Raw genomic sequence first — 18,656 nt, forward strand, 5'->3', positions numbered from 1 at the left:
CTGTTGCGCTATAGCCCTTTAACAATCTACACGTGATTCTTTAACTGAGCCTCTCAATGATCGGAGGAACTCCAGCTAATAACTCCAGCTAGTAACCCAGTGATTTGTCCCAGGAAGTTTCAGTTTCTGCAATGCTTAAATTAGATAACAACTGCAAGCTGAATTATATTTTGAAATATCAGAAGGTTGTTACTTGTGCAATACTTGTGCAAATTGCATTCAGCAATTTTTAAAAATTAAACACATTCAAAGGATGCTTTATTTCAGTGTCCATCTAAAGACAAGTTTAGCAATGCATCTTCTAGCTGTAAATGATTTTATAGATTTCATTAATTGTGTTGTGGAGTATCCAGCATTTAATGTTCACAAAGCTTCACATCAGATTGTTGGCTCTATAATGCATTCAAGCTTGATTCACAAAATTACCACGGCCAGTCTTTGTATGGTCAGCATGGCTCAGTTGGTCACAAACTCCTTCTGACTCAGAGGTGAGAGTAAGTCCCACTCCAAGACTTGAGCACAAAAGTCAAGATTGACACTCCAGTGCAGTACTGAGGGTGTACTGTACAGTTGAATCTGTTAAACGGAGGCTCCGTCTGCTCTCTCAGGTGGATGTAAAAGATCCCCTGACATTACCATGAAGAACAGGGGAGATATCCCTGGTGCCCTGGCCAATATTTATTCCCGCAATCACAAAAACAGATAATCTGGTAATTATCACATTGCTGTTTGTGGGAGCTTGCAGAACATAAATCAACTACTGTTTCCTATATTACAAAAATGATTACACTTCAAAATAAATTCATTGGTTGTAAAATACTTTGGGACATCCTAAAACTGTGAAAGGCGCTATATAAATGCAAGTTTTTTATAATTTCCCCCCTTACTTCCATGAAACATGCAAATATATTCTCTCCCTGCAATCATGGTCTAAAACAAGAAGGATTTAACTGATTAACTAAACCAACAGAATCAACATCTAGGATGAGAACAGTACAGACCAGCTTGCTGGTGTCTGATGGCAGCAATATTTATTCAGTGTAAAACCCAAAAGCATGTATTCTTATAAACTTCACAAAATTATGAACAAACCCACTCACCAAGAAAGATGGATTTATTCCAAACACTAAATTTAGTCTGCACATACCACATTAAAAAAAGGGTCAATCTCAGTTTCTTCCATTTGTCACTACAAAATAAGGCATATAAAGGAGGAGGGGTTTATGTGAGTGGGTTCTTAAGAATTGGTAAAGTGAAACACTTTCATGCTGAGGCAAAGGTTTTGGGTAGGGTGAGGGGAAGCCTGATCTAAGCAATTGCGTCCTGGAATTGGACTGCACAGTACTGCTTAAAGTTTGGGAGACACAGCCACCAGCTATAATGAGGAATAGGAGCCATCTCATCAATATTCTTGCCTCGCTTCCTGCCAAAAGAAATCCTGTAATTTGCCTGTATGCATGTCTGTCTGGCAGGAAGGTGAGTGGACAGGCTGCAGGTTAATTATATGATAGAAAAGGGCAGGCAGTGTATGCGAAGAAGGGGTTTTACCTGGGAAAGGCTGAGTTTGGGCATAATCAATAGGCTTAAAACCTATCTTTCTGCAAAGAAGAGAACTCTCAATAGTAGTCTGCAATGAGGACTTCTCTGCTAGCAGATTCAACATATGGTAAGAGGATGGCATCACTAGTTTGACATACTTCACCACCAGAGTTGGATTACATTCTTCCAGCATATAGCTGCCAAATTTTATGTCATCCACATGACTACTACTGCTACATACAAGATACTATTTTGCTCTTTAAAATCTAACCTAAACCAATTCCATTAGATCTGGCCCTTTAAAACAGAGGTGTCACACAGACACATTTTAGCTTTTTATTCAATATCAAACATAATGAATGCAAAACCTATGTGGCTCTTGTGAGAGCAACTTAGGCCTTCTACTCTCAGGAAGCAGCCTTAAGGGTCCCTGAGATCAGCATTCACAAGTTCTATCTATAACAGGTGACAGAGGTTAACCTAATTCTCCACTGCACATACCTCACCCCTCAGAAAATTAGAAAATTTTAACAAGCCTAGGCAGATTACTGTTGCAGAACAAGGGTCGCAAAGACACATGTTCTGATTTTGTCCCACCCTCCAGTTGTTCTAGACAGAAATGCAGGAAGACACTGAAACAACCATTCTTCTGACCCTAGCCATGCTTAACTAAGTCCATTACTAGCAGGCTAAGTAACCGATCCCACTTGAAAGCTCATATAGATCTTGCAGACATGATGATGCATCTGCAACAAATATATGGTATAGCATGTGTGTCATCTATCAGAGCAAGTATGTACAGCTTATGAACGGGACTGGAGAAAAACCAGGGAACGTGGACCCCTTGATGAGGCATGTCTATGACCCAGTGAAATTCCTGCAACCAAGACCAGCCCAGGGCTACCAAAGGAGATTGCCCTCCACAATCTCCATAATGTGTTAACCTGTTACTGCTATAGCCCATTTCAGCACTTTATCCAACTTTCGCAAGTTTCCAGGATCTTTGGAGCACAGATGATCCCAGCCTTGTCATCAAGCAGCTTATCACACTGTATAGAATTGTATAAATTATGCTTTATCCCTTCACTGCATAAATCTGCAAGTATTGCAAGATGTTTATTAATGCATGTACTCTGCATGAAATCATGTAAACTTCTTCCATTAAAAAGAAATTAAACGTACAAGTGAGAGGAAAGATGTTTCAATTAGACAAGTGATTAAATTAGGAGAGGGCATTGGACAGGGAGATGCATTCGATTCAATGTGCCCAAAGAACACTTTGCCTGCTTAGATTTGTGTTAAAAATACTAGAGGGGTGTTTCCATTTTGTACAGTCAGAGAGGAAACAACTTCTGTTGATGGTTAATCAGTTCTAATGCACACCCATTTAAAGTATACTACAGAACTTCTAACTTTGATCATTTCTAATATGTTCAGTAACAAATTATTTCTGTCGGTTACAGAACTTGCTGTATTCATTTCAAGCTCTGCTTCATTTGTCCAACTGAATAGTGTTAAAAATCAGAGGGAAATTGGATGCTGCAGCAAATAAATTTTTATCATTGTGTAATCTGGTCCCAGGAGTGAATAATGAAAGCTTTGCGAGGCTGGCTGTTCCACACACACGACGCAAGCTTCCCCAAAAGGATGTCTTACTGTAGCTCCTCTGTCACGCAAAGGAAAAGCAAATTGCATTCATAGTTAACGTGATTACAAAGAAGCAACAGAAATACAAAACTTTGTTCAGTTAATAAGAGTCAGCCAACAAAAGCTCCATTCTTTCAGCCTTGTCTACCAGCTGGATACACAGTCTACCTCAGGATGTTCCACTCAGATTTATTTCACCTCCGTAGGCAAGTAGGTTATACAAATTTCCTTTCCACTTTTCATCAAATCTTCATCACAGACTCAAAAACTTTAAAAGCTTCAATCTAGCAATATTTGTTGTTTTTCTAAAGCTATCAATACCAAACTTCCATCAACATACAGTTTGTGCAATTTGCCTTGTATCTGGTGGAAACAAAAACTATTAAAGTACTGGAACCTCTTTTTGTATTACATGGTTTCCAGCTGGAACAAAAGACTTAAATTCAGAATTTCTTGAAGTTTGTCATACGATGTAAAAGTTTAACTGGGCATAAAATGTGCTTAAAGTGTTCACAGCTCAATTCAGAACTTTAAAATGTCAGTCCACAAATTAGGGATATCATGTGTCATTAAGACAAACCATCAAAAAGTCAGATTGCCTATCTTAGAATTAAGAACACATGAATGCCAGATATTGGAAAGAAAAACAGTGAGCATTCCAAAATAAATGAAAGCCAACTCTTCAGGTGTGACTCTTCATTAGAGTCTCAGTTTGGAAGGCAGTGTGTACTACATGCAGGTTTCCGGCTAAAGCAGAGCTGGACACAAAAGAAATAAATGGTGGGAACTGGTACTTGTAGAACCATGACACCTAAGAACTGCAGCTTTACTTGGCCAAACCAAAGGCACATTACAAATTGGTAAGATATAGGTGGCCATTTTTACAATTAATGGCTGTCAGAAACAAACAGATTTATTCTGCATATTAATTACACAGAAATGATTGGATTTTGCTTTGTTAATTCTTAGTGTTGTAACTTTTGGAAAGTGAAGACCTCTGTTCCAGAAATGTTATGGTTTGAATTTTTGTCACAGCTTAAATTGCAAAACATATTGGAATATTTGAAAGAAAAACAAAAACAGAATTACCTGGAAAAACTCAGCAGGTCTGGCAGCATCGGCGGAGAAGAAAAGAGTTGACGTTTCGAGTCCTCATGACCCTGTTCTTGTTCATGAACAAGTTCTGTCGAAGGGTCATGAGGACTCGAAACGTCAACTCTTTTCTTCTCCGCCGATGCTGCCAGACCTGCTGAGTTTTTCCAGGTAATTCTGTTTTTGTTTTTCTTTTGGATTTCCAGCATCCGCAGTTTTTTTGTTTTTATATATATATTGGAATATTTGAAGTCCCACTGACTATGTTTTGTACAATGCCAGTGTAGTTCTTTTGTAATTAGTCATGTCATTAGTTACTAGTATTGCTAATGTTTTCACTATTTATCAAATGTGGCATTTTAATTTTTTTTGCAGTACTTGAAATCAAAAGCTTCAAATTAAAGATTGATGTTGGAACCTTTGTTGCCACAACTTTACTCAACAAAAGTGTACAACAAGTTGCAAATTTTAAGTCTTAAGTTATCATATGCTTTTTATGCTGGGAGTGCTGTTGCTTAAGACGAATGACCTAACTTCTGCAGAGCTAATGGCAGTTGCAGAACTTAAGCTGCAGCATAAAAGGATTGGAATATTTGCAAGTCTTTGTTTCCCTATGGCTCTCACGTCCTGAAAAACTGGCTACACATAATTACCCCTTTACTTGGCAGGGTGCATTGTTCCTCCTTTGCCTTGCCCCTTCCCAATACACATGTACAAAAAATCCCTGCGCTCTTTAAAGTATTTACCATAACATACACACATTAAAAATGATATATTTGCCACTCAACAAGCTACAACTTTGTGCACATTTAAACTGGAATAATATTCATAATACTTTTATGGCCCCAATATCCAAACAGCCTAAGTATGCTTTCCATCTGCACTGATCAAACATAATTAGGAGGCATTTTCAGGGCAAAAGCCAATACCAAAAATGAACGGCAACAGGATGCAATGATTCAACATCTTACAATCAACTGGTCCTGCAGGGTTTTTTTTAAAGAATGCAGAAGTAGTAATGCAATATATCAAAAGACTTGCTCAGAGGTTTTGTAAATTGAGAAGCAAACCAAGATAAATGTTTACTGATTGCTAATAAAACTCTGCACTGCATCCTTTTTTCTGTTGAACAGAACTAAACACAGTGAAAATTTTCCTGTCCTGAATCATCTTCCAGAAAACTTGCAAAACCTGGCCATATAATAATAATTTACATAATAAACATAGAGAGCTGTATTTTTAAAAAGGCAACAAGATTCATTGGTCCGGATTTTGCGACGATAAACGGCAAAGATATCAGTGCTCACTATTATTAATAAGGAAACTGAACAATGATTTCCAGAATACATACAGGCACAGCTAAACACAGAAATCAAAGAAACCTTGTCCCTCCACACGGTATGCTGCAACAATCCTCACCAATGCACTGATTTTAGTGCCAAATCCAAAGGCTTGAATGTGAGGTAATTGCTCACTAAAGACAGCAGGAAAAAAAATTAGGGCTGGTGCATTCACAAATACATGAATGTCTAAAAAAGTGAAAAGTGGTAAAAAGAAAATAAAAACCCACATTTATATAATGTCCTTCATGACCTCCGGATGTGCCAAAAGTTTTACAGCCAATGAAGTACATCTGAAGTGTAGCCACTTTAGTAAAGGAGGAAATGCAACAGCTAATCTGCTCACAGTAAACTTCCACAAATAGCAATGTAAAAATTACCATACAATCTGTTTTTGTGATGTCAATGGAAGGATAAATATTGGCCAGGACACTGGGGATAACTCTCTTGCTCTCCTTTGAAATAGTGCCACAGGATCTTTTGGTTCACTTGACAGGCAGACAAGGCTCCCGTGCAATCAGAAAGATGACCCCTCCAATAGTGCAACACTCTCACAGTACTGCATTGGAGTGTCAGCTTCATTTTGTGTGCTCAAGTTCTGGAGTGGGACTTGAACCCAGAACCTTCTGACTAGGGTAAGAATTCTACCAACTGACCCATGTCTAACAACCTCTGTCAAACACACTCTGGCCCTGAAAGTTTAATTTTACAAGTGTGGGTTCTCATTCCCTCAGAAGTTAATTAGTATTGGAGTTTTTTTAAAACTTTTTTTTTACATTTTCTGGCAGTTGCTTTTATCTCTCTGTTAATCACATCTGTTTTTACCCACCTATTTTGCTTTTGGAAATTGATTTATGCTAATTTATATTTTCTGCTTCATACTTCCTGGTTAGACTCTGTGACTCAGTGGAGATCCTTCAATCTGATTATTTGAAGAACCTTGCTGTTTCTATCTCTCTGCTCACAGATCCCTCTGTAGAGGGCAACACCCTGCATCATACAACAGATAACAGCAAGTAACTCAAAACCCAAGAAGAGTCTGTGGGCCGCTGTCAGAGGGGTGAATGACAGGCACCATTACTTCTTTATTGATAGCAAACTTCAGGCCATTAAATTCATAAAATTAAAATATTCTCTTAAAATAATTCTGAGCACTTTTCTTAGTATACTTAGAAGACAGTTAGAAAGAGAGAGCAAACAAAAAGTTCCAGTAAAACATGTAGGATGATGTAATTATGTCAGCATTGGATGAAAACCTACTTGCCTAACATTTTGGACCTGGTTGCCTTACAACCAATCTAGATCTTAGATCCTCTGAAGGTAGCTGAAAAGAGACCAAGAATATAAAACACCAAACTACAGAAGTTTTTATGGAGCAAAATGCATTTTGTTTTCTCCTTTTACATCTCCAATCTTTATTTAGATGAATGGCATGAAGTGGTTGATGTATAATTTCAAACAGGCTATAATTCACTTATTGTAAAAATGTTTAAAAATCTTGATGTAAAACAGCTAAGCTCAAAGTAGCACCCGGTGTTTCAGAACAAAACTTTCATTATGAAAGTTACTTATATATTCACTACAAATTGCTTATATTTAGCATGTTCATTAGGCTGCCATCCTTGCTTAGCACAATATGTATTAGATTATTTTTCCTGTTATTTGCCTAACTATACCAGCAACAGAAAACAAACTACTGTTACTCAGGTTGATCCTTTATTATAAACACTTATCAGCGCTCTCAACAAATGTGCTTTTTTTTTTAAAAAAAGCAGTGTAATTGGCAACAGGCAAAATAGGCAACCCTTCAGAAGGGGGAGAGGGCACAAATAACATTAAGGTGCTCATTACTTACGGTACCACTGTACCAGTGAGTATAATTAAGGAGGCTACACTTCTTCAATGAATTTACGGATTAAGTAGCATTCATGTCCAAGTTTAAAGAAACTACCTCTATCCAAATTTTGCTTTGAACTTCTTCAGGAACTGGAGGAAGGGAAGGAACGCTCAACGTGTCATTGAAATAAAAGTATGTGATACAAAAATTTCACATTGAAATCTTTATTCATGTCAGAAGAATGCAGCTATTACACTTTTAGTCTGAATTAATTCTTCAGAAGCTGTTTGGACACATCAGCTCTGCAGGCTACTCACAGCAGTCAATCCAAAACAAAAGGCTTGGGTTAATTTCCAGAGCCACAAGAGGTCATGTGCAACTCACCTAAGAACTTCTGCTAATAAGAGAAGAAACTAGTTAGGCTCTTATTAACAGCAGGTTGATTGGATTTTCAAAGCCATTAGACCATGAAAAGTCTCTGCATTCAAAATCACTCTGCCCTTTCCAACAGATTCTACAAGATGCAGGTGTTTATACTCTGGGAGACTTGGGGGATTAGATAGCCTTAAGAAAATCATAAATCAGAAAGTAGATCTTGGCATATCCCAACAAGGCTAACCAGAATCTTTAAGACATACCATTCAGCCCAAGGGTTTCAACTCCCTTCCAAATTTACATTTCCGCTATGATCTGACATGAGTGACATTGAAGAAGAATTGTTCAATACTTAAAAGGTGCAGTACTGTATGGTAAATTAATCCAGTTTAGTACCAGTGACTTCAGAACCTTTTAATAAAATTACATTTAAGTTTAAGATATTTTTGTTCCTGGAGGTTCTTGTACTTTTCATAAACGTTTTACAACATCTTTATTAAGAGCAAAGGAATCTGCTTCAAAATCCTCAGAGACCGTGCCAAGCATGGGGGAATATGTTGAATGCCTCAAAACCAAATTAAGTGTATAAAACAGGCTGGGAAATCAAGTGAATGGAAATACAATATTCATCGAGACAGTGAAGCATATGTGGGGGTATACTTCCAGATGAGGATAAGCAGGGAGTAGTGACAAGAATAAATTAGATCACAGCTACGTGGTATGTAAACCACTCAGTTTCTTCCAAAATTCGAAAGAAACAACTAAGCAGCACACAGGAGATGCATTAGGAACTTCACTCCCAGGAGCTGGGAATCACATTACATTGATAACACCTCTTCACCTTCTCTATAGAGACAATACTTGTCCTCCCCTGCCCACAGAAGTAATTGGTGTGCAAAGAAATTTTTGATTACATTTAGTTCCAGACATAGAAATGGATTGTTGTCTTTAATAGGTAGCACCTGGTACCTGTGATACACAACTTTCTTTCCTATATTTTATTTTAGCAATAGTTTTCAAATGTAAACAGTTCCAGACTAAGTACCCTGTTTGATTCAGTACCTATCTCTGATTGACATGCTACAAATATTTAACCTGATAACTAAATCGATTCTGAAAACTAAATCTCATTAAAAAGAAAGCTTGCACTAAAAAAAGCAAAATTAAAAATGCGAAAGCAAAAGGAAAGTGTTGTTACACTTTTAGGTCTTTTCTGCCCATATTCTGGATTATTTCAGTAGTCACAATTAGATCTCACTGTTGAGTTCCAACTCACCATGCCTTCGAGTATTTTTCCCCTAGCCTTGAAATCTGCATTCACGGAAACAAACAGTAACCCTTTCTTAGTTATTTTTAATTTACTCAAATTTATCCAATATCTAAAGATCTTACAATGGTCTTCAAAAAAAGTGTGGAGCATCAAATCATATCTAATTTTAAAAATTAATATTGAAGTGAATATATTAACAAGGAAGTAATCCAATAAGGATATAATGCATTATATCTTAACTTGGAAAATCTAAGATCAAACTTCTTGGATAGGAAATGCCATGAGAGTCCAAGTCTAACACTAAGCTTTTTAAAAAATAACGTTTATGATTGTAGACCTTTTCTTCCTTTTGATTCTTGGACTACAAGAGTTAACTGGTCTATCTTATCTTAGCTAAGTATGAAGATTCCAATTGGTTTAGTTGTTACCCATCTCAGCAACTTTATATACCCCTGGACAAGTTATAAAATGGAATCATAGAATGATTAGACAAAGAAAGATGCTATTCGGCCCTTCTTGTCTGTGCCGGCCCTCTGCAAGAGTAACTCACTTGGTCCCACTCCCCTGCCTTTTCCCCGAAGATCTGCAACTTTTCTCTCTTCAGATAGTTGTCCAATTCCCTTTGGAAAGCCACGAGTGAATCAACCTCCATCACAGTCTCAGGCAGTGCATTCCAGATTTTAATCACTCATTCCATAATTCTCGTACTGCTATTGCTTCTTTTGCTAATCATCTTAAATCAGCACCCTACGGTTCTTTATCCTTCTGTCAGCAGGAACAGTTTCTCCTAATCTACTCTCTCTGGACTCATGATTTTAAACACCTCTATCCAATTACATCTCAATCTTCTCTTCTCAGAGGAGAACAAGACCCAGCTTTTCCCAATCTCTCCACATAACTGAAGTTCCCCATCCCTGGAACCATTCTTGTGAATCTTTTCTGCACCATCTCTAATGCCTTCACATCCTTCCTAAAATCTGGTGTGCAGTTGCTGTAGCTTGTTTGGATTTTCATAACTGACATTTGCGTTGAAAAATAATAAAGCATCATTCATTTTCTTCAATAAGTCACTTGGCCTGTACTTGTTCAAAAGTAGCTTCATTCTTCTCCTTCAATCCTACAATTGGAAAATCAGTTCAAACCGATTTTACTGAATTCAACTGAAATATGGCTTGCTCCCTCCGCCCCCTCTCCCAACCCCAAACAACTCACCACCCCACAGCTGGCTTTAAATTAAATACTGTGACTAGATTTAGAGAAATGTTGCCGACTGCTTAACTAGATCTAAAGACTAAGACAGCACTTCTGAAGAACTTGCCCAAGAATGATGTGAGTTACAAGAGATGAAACAATCTAGGCTAAGAGTTGAACTGAAGCAAAAAATGTTAACTGTAATATGTAACTAATGAAAAGAAAGTGCCTAAAGGTGGATGCCTGTGCTACAATAGTGGAGGCCATGCAGGAGTGGGTGAAGAAGCCACTAATGACAATAAAGTACCTACTAAACTACAGGTAGGAAGAGAACCATGAGCAAACAGTGCTTGTGGAGGTGAGAACGTGAAAGAGGATGGAATGGTTGTTTGCGTTGAGGGCTCCAGAGAGGTTGAGAAAGATGAAGAATAGAGGCAAATTGTAATTGCGGTAACACAATGTAGCACAGTGTTAGTGACTAATAAAGTCTTGGCATCATGAGAAGGGTAGGGTGTTAATTTAAGGACTTTTAACATGTTATGGTGTGATCATAATGGTAATGATGACTTTCCTGGACTTTAAACTGAAAGGGAAGGCTAGAGATGGGCTTTAATTGGAGAGAAGAGGGTTTGAGATTTTTTTTTGAGGTAGGAGGATTCAAGATAACAACAATTCTGAAGGAAATAAAGATTATGTCAGAGGAAAGGAAATTAGAGGTCAGCAGCTGGGATCTGAGGAATTGGTGTAATGTGGGAAGGCTTCATGGACAAGATAACTTCGATTTCTTCAAGGGGGTGACAAGAATGAGAAACTGCAAAATGGCAGGAGGTAAGGTTTGGAGAGAAGTAAGAGCGAGCACAGGATGAGTTATAATAGGAATTTTGGATGTAAACTGATCCCAGTGACACTACAGCTACTAGGTGATATTATAGCTGTGCTGTATCCTCCAATAAACCACAGCACCACTGCTAATGGGAGGGTGCAAATACAATGTGACTAGTTTACACTGGCAGTTTCCATTACAAACATGGGCACAGGAGTTTATGGTGAAAAAAGGTGACAGGAACCATGCAAATTTAAGATTTTTATTATGTTACACACAAAGAATAGTCAGTATATAATTTGGAACATACAAAACCTATCTTTCATGGGTGTCTTGGGATCCAGAGACCTCAGTTTGAAAACCAATGCTCTAATTCGTTTACTGCTTTAAATGTTACAGAAGTTATAATGCCTTCATCTCGTGAGCTGTCAAAAAATACCTTAATTACTTCATACGTATGCAATCATAAACAGGCACCAAATATTTTTTTCATGCACACAGGCATCCATTTCAAGTTGACAAGTCACACTTTAGTCCTAGAGGTCAGAATGCTTCAGAGCAATTTCAAAAGATATTGTGCAAGATACAATTTCTACTTTCCACATCCATATTGAAATTAAAAGCAAAGCACATGTATATGTGCACATTATGCACTGCACAATATTTGTAGGCCAATGCTTCAATAATTAGAAAGCATTCTCAAGTATATTTTACCCCAATAGGACTGACATTTTTAATGAGCTATAATTGCTAGTTCTGCAGTCATAGAAAAACAGCAACAGATGTGCCAAAGCCTGGATTGTAAATCAACTTCTTAATGAAAACAGTGAGTGTTTGTGAAGGACTATGACATGGATAAAAAAAAATGTACACACTATTTACCATTTGTGGGAAAACAATTGCCAATTTTTAATTCTTAATTAAATATTTCAACAGTCACATTCACAATAGTGACTAATCTGAGCCCAACAATGCATCTAGTATGTATTGTAATGTGCCACTAATTTTAACTTGACAAAATGGCTCCAAGTGGCCAGATGTTGCATGAATGGAAGATGATCACTTAATGAATCAGCACCTACAAAGCACAAGCAGAAGTTGTAGAAAACAGGCTGAAACTATAGCCAAGTCCTTTAAGTTTTCCACAGAAGTCTGAATAGAAATAATCCATGGCTTCACAGGAATTGCCCAGGAAGATCATGAAAGCTCCCAAAATTACCTGGGGAATCGAAAGGCATTGGACAGCCACAGGAAACTTGTTCACTGTGTGCAAACAGCAGCTGCTCCTGATTATGAGAATACACAAGCAAAAGTACTGCAAGAAATCAGAAGAGTTAAATCCTCACCATTTCTGACTGACCAGCCATCCACAACTTCAAGATTCATATGGATGCAATTCACTTGGAGGCAGAAACACTGGATTACAAGAAATGGTTCATAAGCAGATGGTTCTTGACATTATTACATAACTTAGTGTGGACTGGGCACAAATCAGAGGAAATAATCCCACCAATTCATGAATTTTGGAATGTTGCTAATTGTAGGCCTCAATATCCAATGAGATATTCAACTTATTCATATCATTCGTGTTGGAGGATTTAGATTTGGGCATGGAATGAACAGCCAAGGATCAATATAGCAATACTGAGGGTGTTTAAAGCAATGGCACAGGGACTGTGTTTTCAAAATCACCAAAATGGTTTCCCTGAAACACCAGGTGGGTATACAGCTAACCAAACACAGATGAGATTCAATTTGATAACATAAGCATCTATTGTGCTTTAACCAGATTTGGAAGGTAGCAAGTTGGAAATGTTTCTCAGGCAGAAAACAATTCACTGTCATTGGAAACCTCTACACTTGTGAAATGCTTACAATGTTTCCTCATAGTAGGATACTTTTAAAAGCAGCATTAGACAAAGGACAGCCATGAATTATGTAAAAAAAGCAATCCAAGCCTCCAGAAAAGTTTGTGCTAAAAGTTAACTTGGTTGTTTACCCTCTAGGTGCAAGAGGATAATTCACTGGCTTCCTGTGAACATAGGATTTAGGAGCAGGAGTAGGCCATTCGTCCCTTCAAGTCTGCTCCGTCTTTCAATAAGATCATGGCTGACCTGGTCGTGGTCTCAACTGCGCTTTCCTGTCTACCCCCCATAACCCTTGACCATCTATCAAAAATCTGTCTAACTGCCTTGAATAAATTCAGTAATCCAGCCTCCATTTTCTGGGGAAGGGAATTCCACACACTAACAACCCCGAAAGCAAACATTTATTCTCATCTGTCTTAAAAGAGAGATCTCTTATTCTTAAACTGCATCCCCTGGTTCTAGTCTCTAAATCTAGGCTTATTCAGTTTACAATAATTAGAATTTAACAAAAAAACACCTTACAAACACTGTTGAAACTCAGTAATTATAAGACATGCACAATAGGTCCCATAACTCAGATTCAAGCCCTTTTGAATTGCCCTCGGCTGCAGCGATTCTGGCTCCAATGAGCTGAACATATATTAGCTGACAGCACATCCCTATTTGCTCTGAACAGCCTTGAAGGAGCAAGATATTTACCTAAATTTGCTAGCCATCTGGCTGCACCTCTGATGGCAATGGAAGTTTGCAGATCCAAACATTTAAGAGTTTTTAATCAGTTTTAGAGACATCAATCTGCAACAGAATATCATAGCCACTGCTGCTAAGGTACTCACAGCATTTTTGATCTAATAGCAACTGCTTGACATTTCTAATAATCTAGTATGGCTGAGCTCCTTGTGCCTTTATGGGTGATTGAGACTGTTCACAGCTGTTCCTTTCCTAGCTAGACTTCTGGTGCAAGGCATGTGGTGCCCTAGTTTGTGTGGGTCAGAGGTACTGCAGTCTGCCAAGTGTCTATTGCAGTGGTGTACAAAAATACTGGTAAACCAAGATAGATTATCCATATATGTGCCTTCTATGAAGCCAATATGATTTGTTGTAATTCTGTGGTTGATTTTCTAAAAACAAAAAAAATCAACAGCTACATGCAAGCAATTATCACCTCATTAAATCATAGCTGTGGTGTCAAATTTCATTATTACCCACCATAAACTGCTGGGATGTTATTATAATGGTTAAGTGCAATGAAATAAGGATTTTCTATAGTGGATTTTGAAGAATCTGAATTGTCTTATTTCTCTCTTGCCTTCCAGTTAATTCATGCCTGTCTAACTGATCCAGTTCTGTCGAAGGGTCATGAGGACTCGAAACATCAACTCCTCTCTTCTCCGCCGATGCTGCCAGACCTGCTGAGTTTTGCCAGGTAATTCTGTTTTTGTAACTGATCCATGTTGTGATGGTGTGTTGCAGATCACCACTCATGGAGTCTGAACTGCTGTACAACATGCATTTTTACACATAGGTTGTAGTCTGGAGCTATGGATAATGATGGTAGTGGCTTCAAATTTCTCTGCATCACATGGCTGACCAGAGAATCTCCTGCTCTTACTGCCTGCCACTGGTGCGTGTTGAAAGGGTTTGCAGTTGATAATCAGCTCATTTGGCCATGTTATGAATGCAGCTTCCTTGGGCATCATGACCTGTGGTAGAACTAAAACCCAGAATTTCTGATTCAGAGGCAGGAACGCTACCTACCCACTGCACCACAAGACCTGCCATAAATAATACATGTACTAGAATGAAATAAAACCGATTGTGAAAACTAGCAAATCTACATCATAAAGACTAATGACAGGGTAAGTACTTTCAATGTCACCACTCAGGATTGATGTTTCAGAATTTAAATTTCTGTTTATATGGAAGAAATGAATCAACAGTATCAATGTTGAGAACAAACTTGTTATTGGAGTGTAAGCGTTGCTGAAATTCAAGTTAAAACTATCACTGTGACCTGTTTAGTTAGCCCGAGTCTAACATAATTGCAGAGGAGCCACATCCGCAATCTGGAGAATGTCACCAAATATTAATTTAGAGAAGTGGGAGAAAGAAAAGGAAGATAAATGTTTATACCTCTTCATCCCTCTTCCTTCATCTTAAATACCCTATTTCCTAAACCCCACCCTCTCAGCCATTTCTTACCTTCTCCTCTTCCTATACTGGTTCTATTAACCCCATCCTGTCCAATGGAAATCGTGGACCTGTCACAGGCATGATTACAGCAACATTGTTTTTGTCACATACTCTAGTTTTAAGCAGAAAACACCTTGCATAAACTCAGTACAGATAAATCCTACCTGACACGTAAATTTACTTCACAAACATCCACCACTGTTGGGTGCCAAACTCTATAGTCATTCCCTTTCAATAAAGCTTTGAGTTCTGCTATGAATTTCTTAGATAAAGCACGAATGTAGCCTAGACACAACTTTGGAACTCCTTGTATTACCCTCTCCACCTTGCCACCTTCTTTAAAAAAACTAACAAAAGTAACATTTGAGAAATGGCCCCAAATTTTACCCAAAGGATAATGCACACATGCAGCCATGTAGCTAAAAGCAGACCTTATTTGAATAGAAGTGAACTACACAATTAGATGGATTGTTTAGTTACATGGTTTACTGAATTGTCATTGGCATGTAAATGAATATTAAATGACTTTTCTGATTACATATTTAATTAAACAAAAGCTTCAGATTATCTCTTATAAACCAAAGTAGTCAGTGTTTGGACTATTAATGGACAGGTACTGAGCTATGCTTTGTAACTAAATTAGTTACTCAAAACACCATCTGGAATTCACAGTAAAAGGAGAGATCTGCTTCAGCTGGTGTTTGTGATGATGAATTCTTTCAATCTTGCTGGTATGTATTGCACAAAGCACCAACAAATGCTTAATTACCTACTATAGGAATGGTTCCTTTTTTACTTTGAATGCAAACAGTATAATCAGCCAGCTTCATGGGCAAGTAAGAAGTATCGGGAAATATTGCTCCTTTAAAAACTTTGCAAAATGCATATTAAATGATCCTACTCCACCAAGCTGTCACAACTTCAATTTCTGCAGCCAGGGATTCTTAATGCATCAATGTGCAAGCATTTGCTCCTTCAAGTAGAATGTGTACCTTGGCCTGGGTTAGAATAATGTTTATTTTTGGGATTGGAACTTCATCTCTTTCTATAATCAAGGTTAGAAACCCTGTGTCCAGCACATTGAAATTAGACTCCTATCCTAATCTACAAATCTCTCAGCCCCAACCTGTCCCACCTGGTGTTCATACTCTGGTCTTGCATATGCTTCTTCCTCCTTTATCTAATGATTGATAAGAAAGCTTTAAGCTGTCAAGGGCATGTTTTCTGAAACAACCTCTCTAAACCTACCTACGTCTTCATCCAACTTTAAAATCCTTTCTAAATCTACCTTTTATCAGTCACCACTCAATCTCTCCCCTGGTGTCTCAATGTCCATTCCCATATCTAACCCTGTTGTAAAGTACCTTGGGAGATTCATGTTGAAGGTGCTATAACAAACCCATGCCTTTGTAGTAAGCTTAACCTTCCAGGGCCTCAAATTGATTATTTAGAACCTAAAGGCAGAATAAGCTTCAAAACTCTTCAGTCATGCAAATAGCCTTGCTGTGGACATGCCACCACAAAGGATCCAGACATTTAGGTTGAAATTTAATCCACCTGTCGCAGCGGGAAACATGACAGCCGGACCCACTAAATCAAGCAGGAGGCTGCACATTAGTTGCCAGTGGCAGGAAAGCCACTCATGATTAAGTTGGTGGCAGTTAGGGGCTGATGTGTGCAACTCACACGCTTGGGCCGGGATGTCAACTAGGCTCATTGACAAGCCACTTGACACCAATCATCCAAGCCCACCAGAGTTTAATAATGGTTCAGTGACTAAATGGGAGTTGTAAAGCTTTCCCATGCCTCCCAAAAGCCGCCCAGCAGCCTGCGGCTTCATGTGGTGTGGTGTGGTGTGGGGGATTTTGGCGGCAGTGGGTGGGTGTGTAGGGCAGGAGGACGGGTGCCCTCATTCACAGGCACAGTGCCTAACCGAGGGGCCGGGCAATGGGAGGGGAGGGAAGGAGTGCTGAAAGCCACCCCACTGCCCTTGCCTCTGGCCTTATTCATCCCGTTCAGCAACCCCAACTTGCCCCATTGACCTGTGTCCAGTGATCCAGCGACAATCCCTGGTGAAGTTCTAGGAGCATTACCAGCACCAGCCACTGTTCCCGGAGGTACTGCCAAAAATGGAGAGTGGCGAGCCTAAATCCCAGGGAAGGTCCAAGGTCCATCAGTTTCGTCGGACCTCCCCCACGGAAGCAATGAGGGGTTCCCACTGGTTCTGCAACCAGTGGAAAAGACACCTTTCAACCACATTAAATCCTCATTTTAATTCAGATCTTACCTAAGTTAGCATTGACCATGGATAGATCAACCACAACTATCTCAGGGAAGATGGTGGCATCATGCTATTGTCACTTGACTAGTAATCCAGAGGCCCAAGCTGGGGACAGGGATTCAAATCCCACCACAGCAGCTGGTGGAATTTAAATTTAATTAATAAAATCTGGAATTGAAAGCTAGTCTCATTAGTGGTGACTCTCACCAATTGTTGTAAAAACCATCTGGCTCACTAATGTCCTTTAGGAAAGGAAATCTGCCATCCTTACCTATTCTGGCCTACATGTGACTCCAGATTCTACATGTGATTCCAGATCCCCACAGTGATGTGGCTATATCTTAACTGCCCTCAAATGGCATACCACTAGGTTCAAGAGTAATCAGGGAAGGGGCAACGCTAACATCCCATGAAAGAATAAATAAAAGAAAACTAAAAAAAACTCAGTTAACCAACATCAAGAAAAATTGTCTGCAAGAAAAAAACTTTTCAAATCCAAGCAACAAGTTCCATCATTTGAACACAGGCTATTCAGCCTCTCAAGTCTTTCCCATTAAGCACTTTGGGACATCCTAAGATCATGAAAGGTGTTATATAAATGAAATTTCTTTCATCTGTCTTTATGAAGGTAATCTATACATCAAACCCATTTACCTGCCTTTGTTCCAAATCCTCTGATAGATTCCTATCAATCACAAGTCTTGCAAATTTGAACTGACTCAGCTTCACAGCCTTTTGGAAGATCACGATCTAGAATTCTGCTACCTATTGTGTTGTGTGAAAATCTGTTTCCTGATTCACTCCTAGATCATTAAGTTCAAACCTTAAGGTTATGCGTCATGTTCTGGATTCTTCTAATAGGGGAAACAATTTCTCTATACTTATACCTCTCCCTCCCTTTATCATTTTGACATGTCCATTACATCAACTTTCAACCTTTCAAATTCAAGGAATTTTACTGGCCCGATGCAGCCAGGACAGGGCCATAAAACGTGGCGAGCCATTCAAAAGTCCACTGACTTCAGTAGGATAGTAATACTCTGCCGGTGTGTAATTCCACCCTGTGAAACAGTTTTATCCAACCTGTCCTCAAACTTAACCCTTTAAGCAATGGTATCATATTGTTGCATTTGTAATATAGACCTTCTGAAACCAACATACCATTCCTGAAGTTCGCTGCCCAAACTGAACACAGTACAC

At 38.7% G+C, this 18,656-nt stretch overlaps 1 protein-coding gene across 3 annotated transcripts in view; it reads right to left on the minus strand.

Annotated features, from left to right (window-relative positions):
* Window positions 1-18,656, minus strand: part of capzb (capping actin protein of muscle Z-line subunit beta) — a 107,745-nt gene that overhangs the window by 59,815 nt on the left and 29,274 nt on the right. The gene's annotated exons all lie outside the window — the stretch shown is intronic.

The sequence above is a fragment of the Carcharodon carcharias genome, chromosome 15 (genome assembly GCF_017639515.1).
Source record: "Carcharodon carcharias isolate sCarCar2 chromosome 15, sCarCar2.pri, whole genome shotgun sequence".
Taxonomy (NCBI): Eukaryota; Metazoa; Chordata; class Chondrichthyes; order Lamniformes; family Lamnidae; genus Carcharodon; species Carcharodon carcharias.